The 17,705-nt window shown below is 36.8% G+C and overlaps 1 protein-coding gene and 1 non-coding gene across 5 annotated transcripts in view; both read right to left on the bottom strand.

Annotated features, from left to right (window-relative positions):
• CHRM2 (cholinergic receptor muscarinic 2) overlaps positions 1–17,705 on the bottom strand; it is a 151,020-nt gene that overhangs the window by 114,984 nt on the left and 18,331 nt on the right. The gene's annotated exons all lie outside the window — the stretch shown is intronic.
• Positions 1,314–1,423, bottom strand: MIR490 (microRNA mir-490). The gene has a single exon (NR_106418.1). It is a non-coding gene; the product is annotated as a microRNA mir-490 (primary transcript).

The raw sequence follows: 17,705 nt of genomic DNA, 5'->3' as shown, positions 1-17,705 counted from the left end.
AATTAAAAAGAAGTAACTACAAAAGTAAGATAAGTAATAAATTATAAAAATCAAAAGCCACAAAGCTCTGGCAAAAAAGCATGAGAAAAACATTTAATATTGGGAAAAAGAAAAGAAAGATAAATTTGGAGAATAATTATTTTAACAGAATCATATGCACAATTATTTGATAAATACTACAAGCATTTTTCTTAAATAGATAATGATAGCTATCTATAATTTAACAAAATTAATGAGTAGAGATACAGAAAATGTGAATAGGCAAGTGACTTAGAAAAATGTTATAATAATTTTTAAAACTGTTGTAAAAAATGATTTGAGCTTTTTACCAGAAGTTTTCCAGGAAGGGCCATTCAAACATTTAGAGAATTGATCATTGTTCTATGTAAAATTTTCAACAGTATAAGGATGAAGGGGAAGCTACCAATTGGTTTTATATAATCAAGTGATTATGAAATAAATTTCAGCCAAAGATAACTCACAAATTAAAAAAACAAACTTTTAAGTCAATTTCACTTGCGAATGTAGATGCAAAATGCTTTAGTAAAATGGTAGCAAATGGAATTCAATAGTACATTAAAAGAGTAACATATCATGACAAAGCCATTGGATTTAGAAATGTATTAGTATCAGGAAAACAAATAACATGTCACTTCACATAGTCTGAATAAGAAAAAATATATATGATAATTCCAATACATGAAAAATAAAACATTTGATAAAGGTCATCTCCTTAATATCATGTACAACACCTACTTTAAACCAAACCCCAAGGCCATATTACTGTTAAAACACTAGTAGAGTTATTAAAACATCACAAGAGTGACTGTTTCAGCATTATTAATTAACATTATAAAACATTTAGCCAATTAAAGATATAAATAAAAATGAGAAATATTGTAAAACAAAAGGCGTATTATTTAAGAATAATATGCTGATACACCAACTTTAGAAATCCAATAAATTTAAATTTTAGAAAATTGCAGTCTTATATGCTAGATTTGCCTGTTACTAAAATTCATTCTGTACATAATTAAAATTCACAAGCAAATATTTTACTTATACTTCTATCATTTCTAATCAGCTTTTTAAAAGAGAAATCTTTTAATACTTATTTTCATCCTAGTAGATTACATTGTGATACCGGCTCTAACAATATCCACAAAAATAACAAATATTTGGATGCTGAGGTGTGAATTTTGTTCCCATTTTTGAAAGCAGGAAGAGTAAGATTTCCTTTTGAAGGAGATTTGCACATACACTATAGAAGACACCCATTTAGTTCTTGGGAAGATGGAGTTGGAAGTGTCCGCTGCTTGTGAACAGCTCAACAGCATGGAGTCCTCCAGGTTGGTGCATCTCTAAACTTGACCCACCTGGAGATCCATGGTGTCGAACAATGAACTTTCCAAACCAGCATGGCCTCCATAAAGTGAAGGGAGATCCTCTTCACCACCGTTGGTTGAAGAATAGAAAACCTACACCTACACTAGCCCAAATGAGTTTCTGTTGTTTGTCTTCTGTGTCAGAATTTCATTCATTCACTTCTCATCTCTGGCCTATTGTTTAAAGTTGCTGGCCATAATGTATACTTTCCAGACTGCAGGTTAATTCCAGGCTGAGAAGCTTTGTTTGTTTGATAATGAAAAACTGAACAAGGAAACAAGCAAAAACTTGCAAATAATGTGTACCTTATCATAAACATCCAAAGAGTACAAAATTCTGTGCTCTGCAGTTGCTGTATAACAAACATATTAAATTGTACTTGATAGAGCAAATATTTACATCTTACTGTGGAATTTCAAAGTTTAATGTCTACACGTCTTATTAAGGTTGTTATCTATTATTGTATGGTGGAGAAAGGATACCTAGCTGATAGTCATGTTTAAAAACTGACCTGGGTTTGGGACTGCAACCAAATTCTAAGGGCCTAGCTGTTTATGATTTGCCCATTCCATTCAGGGTCGTCCTAATCCCTTCTCAGTCTAAGATGCTTCATTCTCACTATAGTTTGCTCGAGAAAAAAAGTGGCTGCTTATGGTATGAGTTCATAAGAGTCATCTAGGATTGTGTTTAATACCCTATCCCACCAGCTTCCAATTTTTACATGCATTTAATTGGGGCTATATTTGTTAGTTTTCAGTTAGAAAGAGACAGATAAAAAGTAAACTGCACACATTATCAGAGGATGCTATAGCTTACCTTCTCACTTATTATGAATTTGCCACCTAAATTCAAACTCTTCTGAAATTTATACCAATTATTAATTCTGAAAGCAATTCTGATTATCTTAATAACTGGCAACTGACTACAAAAATAGAAGGATAGCTAGGTGGATAGATGGATGAATGGATGGATGGATAGATAGATAGATAGATGGATAGATAGATTGATGAGTTTAAAAGGAAGATCACAGAATCAATGTTAGTAGTTAACAATTATTTTTATATTTGGTTTTGAGAGTAGGCTTTGATGGAGCCTAATGAAAGCCATAGAAGAAGCTAAGGGGAGGCTGAACTGTTATAAACAACCCTTCACTTATCTAACACAATTTAACTAAGCTTATAATTTTTTTTATAGAAAGAGAAATTGATCCGAATCTACTGACAGTTCTTCCTGTCTGGCTGTGTAATGGATTAGCATAGAGACGAGCAGCACACCTCTGTCAGAAAACCTAAATTTAAGTCACATCTTGGGGCTCTAACAATTTACCACCAACAGCGTCTTTGGAGGTCAGCCCCTGAGTCCATGATTCCCCTGTATTATTGGGAAATAATTAAGAGGTTTTGTGAGTTATGCATGAGATGTGTGTGCAAGTTCTTTGTAAGCTGTAAATCTTACACATTTATGAAATTATCAATGTTGTTATTTTGTAAATGCAACTGATCAAGAGGCTAGGTTCTTACAACAAATGGGTCAAAAAGCATCTGTATGTTCTCAAAAAATAACAATGGAAATGGGGAAAAACAATGACATCAGGGAATGGCCAAACTGGGTCGCTTAGGATCCAAAGATCATTGCTATTCAAATCACTGCACTACAAGATCGGGTGAGATCTGCTAATCTGTTTGGGTCACTATAGGTCAGGGCACAACACATTATAGATGCTAAATAAATGTGTGTTGGATGAATAAATACACATTTTTCTTTTCTTGTAGTCAATATTTAGTGTGTCTGTTTTCAAATTTGCCTACATGGTAAAGCCACAGTGACATTGAAAACTTGCCCTGCAAGTGCCTGTGAATCTGAACTGTCTCAATCTGTTTCTAGCTGGAATGCAGCTAGAACTGCATGCAACCCACTATACCTTTCTATTTTTCCAAGAACCAAAAGCCGCAAGTCTACATATTTAATTTCACGTAATTCTCACATGCCTGGATCTTGGAAATGGAATTTTTCCTTTCCCAGGGCACTCGTTTCCACTTTGGGGGTGCCCACACTCCCCGGGCTGTACGGGACAATCTACTGGCTTGCAGGAAGAAAGTATTAGAAACTCTGTTCTCAATTACTTTTATATCATTCTCTAAAAGAGGTTTTTTTGTGTATGTACTATGATATACATAATCATGGAAAAATTATCTCTATGTAATTTATAAATAAGAATATATCCATGCCTTGATTGGAGCTCAAAATTCTGTTATGAATAGAGGTGTGTAGCTCACATTCTTGGTACCCTACCCATATCATTCAGATCTTTCAGTGTTCCCCTGCTGACGTCTATATGCCACTGTCTGCTTCTCTGTGTCTGGGGGCTTTTTCAGAAACCTAGGAAGGCCACTCTGCTCACCCTGCACATACGGAAAACCAAAAATGCCTCGGGTGTTTACAGCCTCTAGGAGCAGGCTTTAAATAACAATTCTTTTTTTTTAAAAAAAGATTGTTTAGCAGTTGGCAAGATAATTATGAGACGAGCAATTCTGTACCATTTCTTAGAATGCCTCGTGTGTGTAAGCTCCAGTCTCCTCTGAGATGCCCAGCTTAATAGAAACCTTTTTACTGGCAGCCTCTTATTCCCTTTTCACATCCCCTCCTTCCTAGATGGCTCCTCACACTTCACAAGTAGAAGTGAGCCTTGTTTCTGGGAGAACCAAACTGAAGTAAGCCTGTGATCAAATCCATCAGATGCTGCTGCTCCAAGCTAAGGCTCCATTCTGTTAGTTTTCAACGCAGCCTCCTGCTCAAAATTACTAACAGGGCAAAATCAGTCTGGTTTTACTTCTCCCTAAGGCTAAGTCTAGTAATGTAGTATAATATTAAAAAAAATAGTTAACTTGGCTGCAAAACATTTAGGTTAGTCCTAGGAACTGTTTAAGGGTCTTTGTTTCCTTTCACTAGTATCTTCAATGTCCACATTGGGCTGCTCTCTGACTCAGAGCCAAGGGTTGGGGAATGTATCACCTGCTGTTGGTGGTGATGATAGTATCAGAAATAAGCCTGTCTTTTGTTCTGACGGAATTGCATTTCTCCTTTTAATTCATGCAAACAAAATCATGGCTCACTAGGTATCTGAGTTTGTTTTTACTTATTTATACAGTCTTCAATGCCTCCCAGTAAATTAAAAAGAAAAATAATAGCAATGATAAAAACTAAGAACTCTTGTTTAGAGAAGATGATTATTCTAGATAAGATAATTTTCAATATTGATTTTTCCCCAGGGATTTGCTAGAGGTATTTGCATGAAACAAGCTTTTTAAACTATGAAGTGTATTCATATCTATGGTTTGTCACCTAGCCCATAACTCCTGTTTATATCTTTCCTCCCAAATATTAGCTCTGAAGAAGATCCTGATTTTCTCAAAAACAAGTCATTGAGTTCTACACTGTAAAGCAAGACATGGATTACTACATCCTATATTTTATAATACACATAAACACATTAGGAAGGAGTATGCAGGATTTAATATTCTCTGTATATTTCTGCTACATTGTTTCTAAAGAGAGTAGTGGAATATTCCTCCTGTATCTTCTATTAATGCCACCTTACTTTCTTAATTTTGATTGAATGACGTATTTTCTGACTCTATGTGACATGAATTACACTTAAACATCATACTTCTTAGCCAACAGATGTGCAAAGTTGTGACATACCTTAGAAAATTTTTCATATTGTTTATCTCATTTGGCTAATAGATGGAAATCATGCAAACTAGTAAGAATTATCTGATAGCTCCTGTATAAAAACTCAAATTTTTCTTAGGAGAAAAACCAATTATTCACATTTTTACTTGGATGAGCATTCACTTGTGGTCAGTGCTATAACGGGAAGATCTCTCAGGGTACCCAATGTGGGATCATTTTTAGTTTGCCAAATGATGAAATTTCCAGACAGAAAGAGCCCTTTTTGAATAATAAATTACTGCAACATATCTACAAGAACACTTCCAAAATAAAAGTGTTCATTTTATTTTAGAGCAAGGGACTTTCCCACTAGCTTAGTATTAAAATTACATATTGTAATGTATGGGAGATTACTGGGAACATAATCAATATTTTGAAATTTAAAAGTATGTAATATTCCTCTGGGGTAAGTTTCCTAAGAATAACTGTAACACTTTGAATTTGTCTACCACTACAAAGTCATCATAAACCATACATCAACCAACTCAATTTACAGCACCTAAAATTTGCTTCCTATAAAAATGAACAGATTAAGTCTTTAGTATAGTCTATTCTTTGGTCAGTGTTGTAAGTATGATCTTATGTTAGAAACCAGATTTAAAACTCCTTGAAATCTCTCACTATTTCATCCATCTTGATAGTGCTTGGTTTCTTCAACAAATAAAAAATAGTGTTTATTTTACTCTTTTGATATACTACTTTGTGTGGCCATTATAGCATCATTTGTTTACTTTCATGATCAACTTCACTCAGTGTACATTGAGTAAATCTTTTACCCTACTTTCTATTTACTATATACCAGAATATGGCTTGTCCTTTCTGGTCAGCAACTTCTTTCTCTAACCTTGAAAGTGAATTCATCACTAGAACTATTATCTATTCTCTCTCACAGAGCCAAATCAGGTCTCTGCATAATCTGTTAAACACACACAGACACACACACACACACACGCAAACACACATACACACAGGCATGCAATTGAATAGTCAATTCACAGTCTTAGAGACTTAACAATGTGCAGTAATCACCTGTATGAATGATAAATTCCATGTACCAAAAAATGGGTTATTGCTACAGCCTAAACAATTTCTTCTGCTAGTTGTATTTAGTGCTTGTCATTGGGCATAGCCTATGATCAGAATAAGAGTAGTTTCTAGATTTAACCCTACAATAAGATTGTTTAACAACTGATAAGTTTTTGTTTTTCATTCCCAAAGTACATAAGGCTAACATGAGCTTATCTGATAAGCATTTCAAAAACCATGTATATGGACTATGAGAAATACATAAAACTATTTTATAATTTGCAATGCTAATTGTAAATGAACCCTCTGTTTTTCTGTTAAATTCATTTTCAACTCTTCAGCTAAAGTTTCTAATAACCAGAAGTGAGATTACTTGGGAGGTACATATTGCCATCACTGTGTGGCCATTACTGATATCAGGAGCAATCTCAAAGTGTTTAACAGAGCAATGTATATCTCAGTGTAAGCTGATCTTTGTGATTACACTACAGAAATGGGCATAGAGATTAGATGTTGATTTGGATAGAGATGACATTTAGAATTTTATTTTCTTTCAGTCAGCATTTTTGTTTTTTTTAAGAAACGGCTAAAAATCACATTGAGAGACGTAAATTATGAACAAAAAATGAAAAGAAATAATGATTAGACTTACACAAAAGCGAAAATGAAGATATGCAGACATGCAAATATGAGCTCTCCCTATGAAATACCACAAAATCCATGTCTGTCTTTTTTTTTTTCCCATGACTGTTGTTAATGCTTGCTAAAAATGGCTCGAATAATGGTGCAATCCACCACCCTTTAACTATACTCTGAGTTACACCTATGGTATTCAAAAAGCAAAGGCAGAGAACAAGAAGCAGGGAAATTAATAAAAGATAAACTATTTTCAATTAAGAAAAATGATTAATGCTGCTTTCAGGAGCTCATATATTGCAAAGCTGCATCTGTTTGTCAATAGGAACTTTTACTTTCCAAAAGGATACAGCATGAGAACTATTGTGATGGGAACAAGTGTGAGTTGAAAATAAACCGTTTATTTTTAAATGTATATATGCAATAGCAAGTTGTGATTAATATACTGATAACTTCTAAATGAATATTTTTTAGTGCAGATCTCTCTAATAAGACTTGCATCTCCAGTAGCTTACCCTGATTCTCCTCTTAGATATGCATTGGCTTCCTCAAACACAAATGTTCACAATAAAACTAATCATCCCTCTCATGACACCTGTACCATTTCCATCTGCCTAAGTGCCTACCCTAGAAACCTAACTTCTCTCTATGTCTTCTTTTTTTTTTTTTTTTTGGCCAACCTACTACCACCACCACCACACATATTCAACCAACCAAACCAATACATTCTGCTCTTTAATATTTATCTACTCCATCCCCTCCTTGCCCACCATACCGACATTAACTTTGGAAGCCATCACCTTGTTGTACCTCAGTTACTCACCGTGACTCCTTCTTTTCAGTCTTCCCTCTTTCCAGATAATTTTAAATACCTCAAGCAGTATCATTTTAGAGAAAAACAAATCAATCATATCTCTGTTTTGATGAGCTCTTTAATGACGTTTCACTTTCCTAACCTCAACTTTGTTAAAGTAGTGTCCAAGGCTTTCAAGAATATGTCATTGCCAATGCATGCAGCCACATCTCCACCACCCTTCCCCTATCTTTCTCTAGTTGAGTCATGATCAACTACTTTAATTTGGCAAACACATCATATTCTCGCTTCTTGTGATTCTTTAGCCTCAGCTGAGGTTGCGTGATCCTAAAGGTGTTATTTAGGGTCATGAAAGATGTTTCATTTTTAGTTAGACTCACTCTGAATACACAAATATGAGTGCACATATGAAAACACACACACACACAATGCAAGGTAGAATTACTATATCCAAAAGCACTGGAGGCTTATTTCTCTCTGGGTTGAATGGGCTTACAATTTAGTCAATGATCATCCATCTGGAGATTACTACATTCCACCTAGAAAAAATCCTTCAGAGAGAGGAAAACAATGTCGCCCCAGATACACTGGAAGATTTTGTTTAATGCTGTTCTAGACCCCTGGGAATTCAGGAAAACAGTATTTACTCTAACCTTTCACAGTCCATTGAGAAATCAGAAATTTGTGGGACAGGGCTTTTCTTTGTAACAGAAAACTGATACTGACTTTCCAAATGCCTCTGATGAATTTCATCTCAAAGATTTTTCAAAGGTTATCTACCCCTACCCCCTCGTTTTCAGATGAGGAGACTGAAGCGCAGATGAATGGGATGCTCTCTCTGAACAAGTCTACTATTATTATTATTTTCTTTTAGAAAAAAAAGTAAAGGCAATTGTTCACATTGTTCAAATGCTTTCATTTCCTTTTTGCATTATATGCAAGTAAAATTTAAAAACAAGTCTGTATAACACTACCGAAGCCCTTGACTACAAGAAGCTTAAAATATTTAACTTAAATAGTATATTCAAAAACATGAACACAGAAATGTGTTTAGAAGGTCTCCCCAATCCAGCACACACCAAATATATCCTAAGCTCCCAGGCAGAGGAGATGATCAATGTATCAAATTCATTGATCTTGCTGATGGTCTGAAGCGTCAAATTTTACATACCTAGAAGCCGAGCTTTGTATTTCTAAACTTTCTGAAATCAAATCCTTATTTTCTATGATAGTAACTATACTGACAACAAAGTGATTGGCCAAAAGAATATCATTTTAGAAGCGAGGAGTAGGGTGAGGAGGGTTTAGTAGCAAGAAAGTTTAAATGCTGTAAATCTTGCCATTGCAACCAAAAAAGAGAGAGGAGATGGACAAGCTAAGACTGAAATCCCAATTGGTTGCTACTAATGAATTAATACATTTAGTTTCGGATAAACCATGCTAAGAAATATAAACTGAGTCATAGAAACAGCATGGCCAGAAGAGCAGAAACACCAAAAAAGGTTCATAGAACTTGCCTGTCAGTCCTACCTATTAAATATAACTTCTGGGCTAATGGAGAGATGGGAATGAAATTTAGGAAAACTGCTATAGCCCCAAACATATTTTGAGAAGAAAAAATGGGTAACTGAATTGCTAAAACCTGAGGATTTCAAATTACATTTTATTTTAAGAGGGTTCTACAAAGTTGTTAGGACATAGATTCTCCTTATACATACTCAAATTATACATTATAGGACACACATAAATGTTATCAAATTAGAAATGAGACTTATCTGAAGCACACAGTTTTGTATTTCTACACAGATTAAAGAAAGACTAATATTATGAAAATACTTTGTATAACTATAAAGCATTAAAAATATTTTATTATTTTAAAGACTATTTGAATTCATACAGATAAAATATTCTGCCACATTTTCTTTGCTAACCCTAGAAAAATTTTCTAACTCCAGCATGCAAAGAGATGCATAGGTACTCCAAAATACTCTAGAGTTGTAGAATGCTGACTCGGGGGAAAGAAACAAGAAACAAACAAAAAAACCTCTTAAGCAAGCTGAAGTGCAAACATAGGGCCTATTCAATGATAGCCTTGGTTTGTTAATTTTATGTCCCTACCTGACAACAATGGCAATCAGGACCTGCTGAAGAAATACTATTTTTTGTGAATTCCTGGGGATGGATGGATGGCCATAGCTAAGTGTTGGACACTTACAAAATTTAATAGTATACATATTATTTATATTTTTAAAAACCATTAAGAACATTTTTTTCTGATTGAAAAATAAATGTATGTAGACTTTAAAAATGTTTAAAATAGAGGCTGGGCATGGTGGCTCACACCTGTAATCCCAGCACTTTGGGAGTCCGAGGCGGGTGGATCACCTGAGGTCAGGAGTTCGAGACCAGCCTGGCCAACATGGTGAAACCCCGTCTCCACTAAAAATACAAAAATTAGTCAGGCGTAGTGGCATGTGCCTGTAATCTCACCTACTTGGGAGGCTGAGGCAGGAGAATTGCTTGAACCTGGGAGGCAGAAGTTGCAGTGAGCCGAGATTGCACCACTGCAGTCCAGCCTGGGTAACAAAGTGAGACTCCTGTCTCAAAAAAAAAAAAATCTAAAAATAGATCTAGCATTCTAGAAATTATAAAGTGACAATTTGCCATATTTTCTTCAAAATGATAACTAAGATTATATTTTCTATGTAGAATTTGGGATCGGTTTTGTTCATATGTCACCCTTTATATATCCATTATGATAGTGATGATTTCTCATTTGTGCATAGAGTGGTCTGAGAGGACATTTTGAGATCAGACGCTGCTGTTTTTATCATTCTAAAGTACTTTACAATCTCCTATGATTTTATATGATGATTAATATGCAGTGATGTCACCTCCAAGCTGAGGATAGTCTGATGATGATAGGATTAAGAAGAGTCAAAAAGGATTTTGGTGAATAATACTAGGATTTTAGGGTGAGAAAACATGCATAATGTTTTGACCAAAAGCCAAGAGAAGAGGAAGCATAAAGCTAGAAAAAGAAATTGAAGACATAGAACAAAGGGCAAAATAAAATATGAGGATTATTTGTGGAGATGAATGTTTCAGGCCCAGTGTTCATTTATAATCATTTTATGTATTCCTTTGCTCCCCATCTATCATCTTTTTTTCGGAGAGGATAGAGCTTCCATGTCTTCACAGCCCCTCAACACATCTCCTGTTTTGCTCATGTAAAAAGGTGGTATATCAGCATAATAACACTTAGAAATTAAGCTGAGCTGGTTACATAATCAGGTAAAAGGCTTCCTTGAAATGTCTACACCTTCTTCTATGGAAGACTGAAGGACGGCAGAGGTCCACCAACCTGGCTTCAAGGTTGAAGCCAGGAACCATGATCTTCAGTGGCCTTGGAGATTTGGGCTATGAGGTACAACGTCTTAATGAAGTCAAAATCCTATCAGAGGGCAATCTAGTGAGGAGGAAGTTATCTTAGATAACCATCAGATGCTGATTCAGTGGCCTCAGTGGTATGCCAATGGTAAAAGGAAAGAAAGAATTTGTACCATTTATCTTGACTATGTCATTATTATCAACCACTGCTAAGATTATTTTAATTTAGGCCATTGACTGTTCTAGCGAGTCTTTCCAGATTTGCTAGGGCATAATGGAAGGGTGACACTTCCTGCCCTCTCAGATAAATCTTGCTGTTCCCCTCCCCAAACTAAAAGGAAGCAGGCCCACAAAGACCACTGGATTAGGGAAAATTTGGGTACCACGGCCAGTAGAGTAGGGAAGGATGGAGCTAAGACAGGAAGCAGGTAGTGAGGAAACGAGCAGTCTATTCCCAGAAGTCTGCTGGCAACTTCAAATCAGTTAGTGGAATGGCAGCCTTAAGAAGCGAGAAGAACAAGAGAGACATGTCTCTTTAGGAAGAGAGAACAAGAGAGAGAAGAACAAGAGAGAGAGAAAACAAGAGAAGAGAGGATACAGAAAAGAAGAGACATGCACTCTTAATCTAACCTCACTGTAAAGAACTTTAGTAGGGCTGGATGTGGTGGCTCATGCCTGTAATCCCAGCACTTTGGGAGACCTGAGGTCAGGAGTTTGAGACCAGCTTGGCCAACATGGTGAAATCTCGTCTCTACTAAAAATACAAAAATTAGCCGGGCGTGGTGGCATGTGCTTGTAATCCCAGCTGCCCAGGAGGCTGAGGCAGGAGAATCGATGGAACCCAGGGGGCAGAGGTTGCAGTGAGCTGTGATTGTGCCACTGCACTCCAGCTTGGGCAACAGAGCAAGACTCTGTATCAAAAAAAGAACTTTTAATAAGAGCACTTTTTCATTTTTTCTTCCTTGGTATCATTTTTAGATATCTTTCAATATATGTAACCTTTCTTTGTCTTTGTACTTAGGCCTTTATCAAACTTGGGCCCAAATGAACTCATTAACACCTGTTTGTTTGCTTTGGTTGTTTTTAGACTTAGACTCAACATCATTCTGCTCGTCCCATGAATCATTTTTTTTCTTGTCCTTGAGCTTTGTATACTGGTTTGCACTATCTATCTAGATGTTCAGAGACCGCCAACTATGATAACCCAGAGAAGGTAACTTGGGACCAATGCAATCTCATTGAAGAATTATAGAATGGCTTTCCTTTGTGTGTCACAGAAAATAAATTTTGTTCTTTCTATCTTCTTAAAGTTTATTCTCAATTCATGTATCAACCAAAGCAAGAAAAATAACTGATGTTAAATAAACTAAAGGAAGCACAATTCACCAACTGTCAATAATTTTGGCAAAAAGGATTTCCCTAAATAGAAATTATCATCATAAGTATCCAGTGCAAGCACCTCTTTCCTTGTCTTTCAAATTCGAGCTTGCTTTGTATCTGAAACACTGTGATTGGTCCATCCACTCAACCAGTGTTAATACCTGCTATGTAACAGATACTATTCTAGGCCCCAGGGGTAAATTAGACAGCTGTTGTTTCTGCCTTCTCCTGAGTTATCAAAAACATCAAGTAAAAGTTAGATAAATTACTGCATTAAATTCTAGGAGGGAAACAGACAAGGTGCTGAGATGGCTCCTAAATCAAAGCCACTATTTCAGACTGGATTCACAGGGAAAGGACCTCTGAGGAGTGGCAGATAATCAGACTGAACAATAATAACATGCTGGCTATGCTTAGCATGGGGAAGTGGCTGGATTAAATGCTAATATAAAAGGAAAAATATAGGGCGTATACTCTAAGCAGAAGCCTTAAGGCAGAAAAGGGCATGTTATGTCCAAGAAACATAAAGGCAAACAAGTGTAGCTAAACGCTGATTGAAGCACACAGCAGTTCAAGATGAGACTGGGGAGGTGAGAAGTTGCAGATTATGCATTGAAGGCCATGAAAAGGGTGTGATAAAGAGAGGGACAAATCAAATGTGAGTCACAGCAAATGCTATCTCGGCCAGGTGATCAAGCTTAACATCATCAGTAATAAGTCATGTTGATAGCATGTACCTTTGACCTTCTGTGGTCCTCATCCCCCAAACCCCATCACCCCATTCTAACCAGAGAAAAACATCAGACAAACCAACATTTAAGAATATTCTTCAAAACCTCTGGCCAGAACTCTTCAAAGCTGTCAAAGTCACTGAAAACAAGGAAAGTCTGAGAAATTGTCACAGTATCCAGGAGCCTCAGGAAAGAGACATGGCGACTAAATTCACTGTGGCATCTGGATGGGACACCAATCAGAAAGAGGACATTGGGTAGAAACTAAGGAAATCTGATTAACGTTTGAACTTTAGTTAATGTTTCAGTATTGGTTTGTTGTGTCAAATATATCATGTGAATGCAAGATCTTAGTAACAGAGAAAACTAGGTGATGGGTATATGGGAATTCTCTGAAATATCTTTGCAATATTTCTGTAACTCTAAAACTATGTTAAGATTAAAAGTGTATTTTGAAAGACATAAATGCAAAGTTTCTGAACTTAGCAATTAGTGGATCGTTTATAAGGTGAGAAAGAAAGGAGACAGAGTAGGGATGAATGTAACAGAAGGAAGCAACAAATTTAAGAATTCCCTCCCCGCCACACACATATACACACACACATACACATATATACAAACATACACATACACATATGCACACATACACACACATATATAAACACATACACCCATATACACAAATTCACACATACACATACAGAAACACTTGGACTTTAATATGTATTTAATAAAGTCAGTTTTAATCACTAGCAACAGTCTTTGGATAGAACCATTAATCATATAGCCTCCCTCACTTGGGCAAACCACACTGCATCCTCTTCAGGCTAGAAGCCTCCACGATAGGGTTTTAGTACTCACTGGAGCTCAGCGGGTGGTTTCTGGCTGTCAGGATAAAGGCAGTCTTTTGGGTCTTCTCCCTAGAACACTCCTGATAGACTGTGTCTGCTCATATTTCTGCCTCTGAGTCACAAGGTTCACTACTGCAGAACATGGCAATTTTCTTTTGAGTACTAAATATTCTTTTGAAATTCGGCAAAGGAAAACTACTTAATTTGAAAGGTAGCCAGTGGTCACAGAACCCTCTCTATTCAGATAGCTTTTCCCTCAGAATATACGATCAACACATCAGTTTTTCTTAGCAGTACACACACAGCGGTGCAATGCTTTGTGTTAGTGACATGAAAAAGTGTTAATGGTGACGTTATAGTTCGGAGTCCATGTGCCCACGCCTTTCCTTAGATTACATTTTAGTTACCTTCCCAATCTATCTCAGCAGGATATAAGTCACAACTGTCAGAAATCATATTTAAGTGCAAACTACTAGACATTTCTTAACTCTTCCCAAGATTAGAAATGTATTGTCTCAGTTTTGAAGCAGCTGCCTTGATAATTTGGCAATAACCTTGACATAGGATCCCAGGTTAGAAAAAAATACATGTAGCATAATTAATTGTAAAGTTCATGCTGGAGATGGATAGAAAATAATAACAGCTGAATGTGGTAAGGTGTGCTATAGCAGGGAGAAGTCTACTCCTCCCTGGAAAATCCTAGTCAACAGAGGAGGCAGCTGAGGTCGCCTGTCTGTGCTTTATATTTGTGAAATATCTCTGAGTCCAACAGGAATAACTAAGTCTAACGAATTTAAACATAATTTTAAAATATACTCAACATAGAGAAAAAAACAACATTCCCGCAACAGTCCGCAATAGCTAAACAAACCAAATGAATAGAGTTGGAGGTTCTATCTGAATCTAAATCATTGCAAATAGTGATTATCATTTTAGTACACCTCATATGTGTAGCATTTATGTGTTTACAAAATGTTTCCAAATTTATCTCTTGTTATTCTTGAGTAATTTTTCAAAGTAAGTGCAGGCATTGGTATTACACATTTTAGAAATGAAGAAACCTCAGGATTGGGTTATGTCCTGAGAATCACCCTTTGTGGAAAGGTATGGTGCATCTGAGTTGGAAAAGTTGATTTGTGTCCTGGTTCTGTCTTATACTTTCATTTAAGATTGGGAAACCCTTAAATACTTTTGTTCCTCATTTGGATATCAGTAATAATGCCCATCTCACCCAGATTGTAAAGGGATCAATAGATGAAAAAAATGTGAAAGCAGTAAATGTTAACCAGTATAAAGGGATTGTTCTCTTCCTTAGCTCAAGAGGAGCTCAAAGTCAAATGACCCTTACATAAGAAGTGGTTCCCCCAGTGCTCTTAGAGCCACTCACCAAGCACCAGCCATCCAGTGAAGGCTGAGCAAGCAACCTCACAATGCCAGCCCCTCTCTCAGAAATCACCTATCCACCAATACTGAATTTTGCACCAACACTCAAGAACAATAATTCTGGAAGAAATGGAGACAGTACAAATTGAGCTACATGATAGAAAAGTTCTTTTTTGAAATGGTAATTACTTTTTTTTTTTTTTTTGAGATGTAGTCTCGCTCTGTCGCCCAGGCTGGAGTGCAGTGGCGCGATCTCGGCTCACTGCAAGCTCCGCCTCCCGGGTTCATGCCATTCTCCTGCCTCAGCCTCCCAAGAAGCTGGGACTATAGGTGCCCGCCACCACGCCCGGCTAATTTTTTTTGTATTTTTTAGTAGAAAAGGGGTTTCACCGTGTTAGCCAGGATGGTCTCGATCTCCTGACTTCGTGATCCGCCTGCCTTGGCCTCCCAAAGTGCTGGGATTACAGGCATGATTGAATTGGTAATTACTTTTAATTGGAACAAGCACGCCAATATTCTTTTTGCAGTTCCTGACTTGTTTTATTAACAAGAATAACTCTTCTTAGGGTTTCCCACTGAAAGACATAAAATAGATCATCCTCCATGTTAAATTAAGGGAAATCGTGAGGCATGGGGCTCATCAACACACAGCCTGAGCTGAAAATGCTAATCCCTCATTTCTTAAACTCACTCCCCACCACAGAGACCTTTTGCCCAGCAGGGTGAATGCTGATGATTGGTGTGACTTGAAAAATGTTATTCCTATTCACGTATGTAATTCCTTTCTGAAAACCTGCTAAAATATTTGTCACTGAATTCTCACAGCTTCCAACAACAACAGGTCAACTGCTTCCCATAGGCTGAAGCAAGGATTAAATCAGAAAGGTGCTTAGAAGTATGGTATCTCTCCTTTCCCCAGTGCAGCAATGGGCAGGGACATGTATGTTTAGCAGACATCACAGGGAAGAGGGGAATTTGGCTCCTATCTATTTTAAGACAATAGGCCTTTCTTAGGTTTCATGATAGGGGTCCATGGACTAAGCTACGACTCGATGGGCATGGCAGCTCCCAGGTAAAATTCTCCTGTTTAAATATTGCAGGGCAAAGTAACACATCTGGCAGAGCCAGGGGAAAGAAGCAAAAAGAATGGGAATTGTTAATTCAGCCCTGAGGAAAGTGGAGTCTGTCAGGAAATCCCAGAGAGCTCCCCTCAGGGCTCACAGGAGAAAGCTGATGTTCAACCCTGAGGATTTGAAAATCCTAGAGAGAGTTTTCCTCCAGTTCTGCCTTCCCAAAGATTCCCGAGCTGAGGTTTTCTCGGTAATCAAAGGTAGCCATCAAAGTGCCTCCCAGGAGAGAGAACTTTTTCTCTTCACATCTGTTTCTTCAAATGTAAAATGGGGACACGTTTGATCACAAGACATTTTCAAGTAAAATTTAAAAAATATATAAAACCCTAAGTTTCCCAAAAGGGGGAACTGCTTCACAGAGATCCAGCAGCAGAAATTTCTTTATCTCCTTTTCTGAGAGAACGCTTGGTTTCCTTAGGAGGGAGATGGAATTCTTCTTCTGAGGCATGGTCAGTGAGGTTTTGAGTTTCACAATGAATTATCTGTTCTTTGAGGGTGAGTTGATTCAAGAGACAAGTTTAGACTCATCACTCTTAACTCACTTCTCTGGAGAATTAATTACGGGTGAGGTGCCAGTTAACTTTTGTCAGACACTCAGGGTATTTCAGGCAATGGCACAGTGAGATTTCATCCTTATCACTGTAAGGAAGGATGAAAAACCCAAGAGTATAAGAGTTGGGCCATCTGGATTCTCATTCAAGCTGTGTCACCTTGGACAAGTCACCAGAGATTGACAATTCTAAATTTCCTCAATGTGTTGTTACTATCCTGTGGGATTTTTTTTTGTGAAAAGCGAATAAGGTGATGGATACATTAATCCTTTGCAAATTGTAAAGGTTTTTTAAGCAAAGCATTTTTAAAATACATTTTATTGTGTATATTTAAGATATACAACATGATGTTACAAGATATATACATATAATAAAATGGTTAGTATAGTAGAATAAATTAACATAGCCATCATCTCACAGAGTTATGCAGTCTCACTGCCTCTATGGCAAAAGCAGCTATAATCTACTCATAAAAAGCCTGAATACAATACACTGTTAATAACCATAGTCCTCATGCTGTACATTAGATCTTTTGACTTGTTCAACTACATATTTGCTACATTGTATCCTTTGGCCTACATCTTACAGAAAGATGAAGTGGTGGACATACGTTCTGAAACCCCAACCGAGACACCTAATCCACTAGGTATGTTTGAGGCATGATGGGCTATAGAATTATTATTTTCTTTTTTCTT

This window comes from Gorilla gorilla, chromosome 6 (genome assembly GCF_029281585.2).
Source record: "Gorilla gorilla gorilla isolate KB3781 chromosome 6, NHGRI_mGorGor1-v2.1_pri, whole genome shotgun sequence".
Classification (NCBI taxonomy): domain Eukaryota; kingdom Metazoa; phylum Chordata; class Mammalia; order Primates; family Hominidae; genus Gorilla; species Gorilla gorilla.
This window is presented reverse-complemented; position numbering and strand designations above follow the sequence as displayed.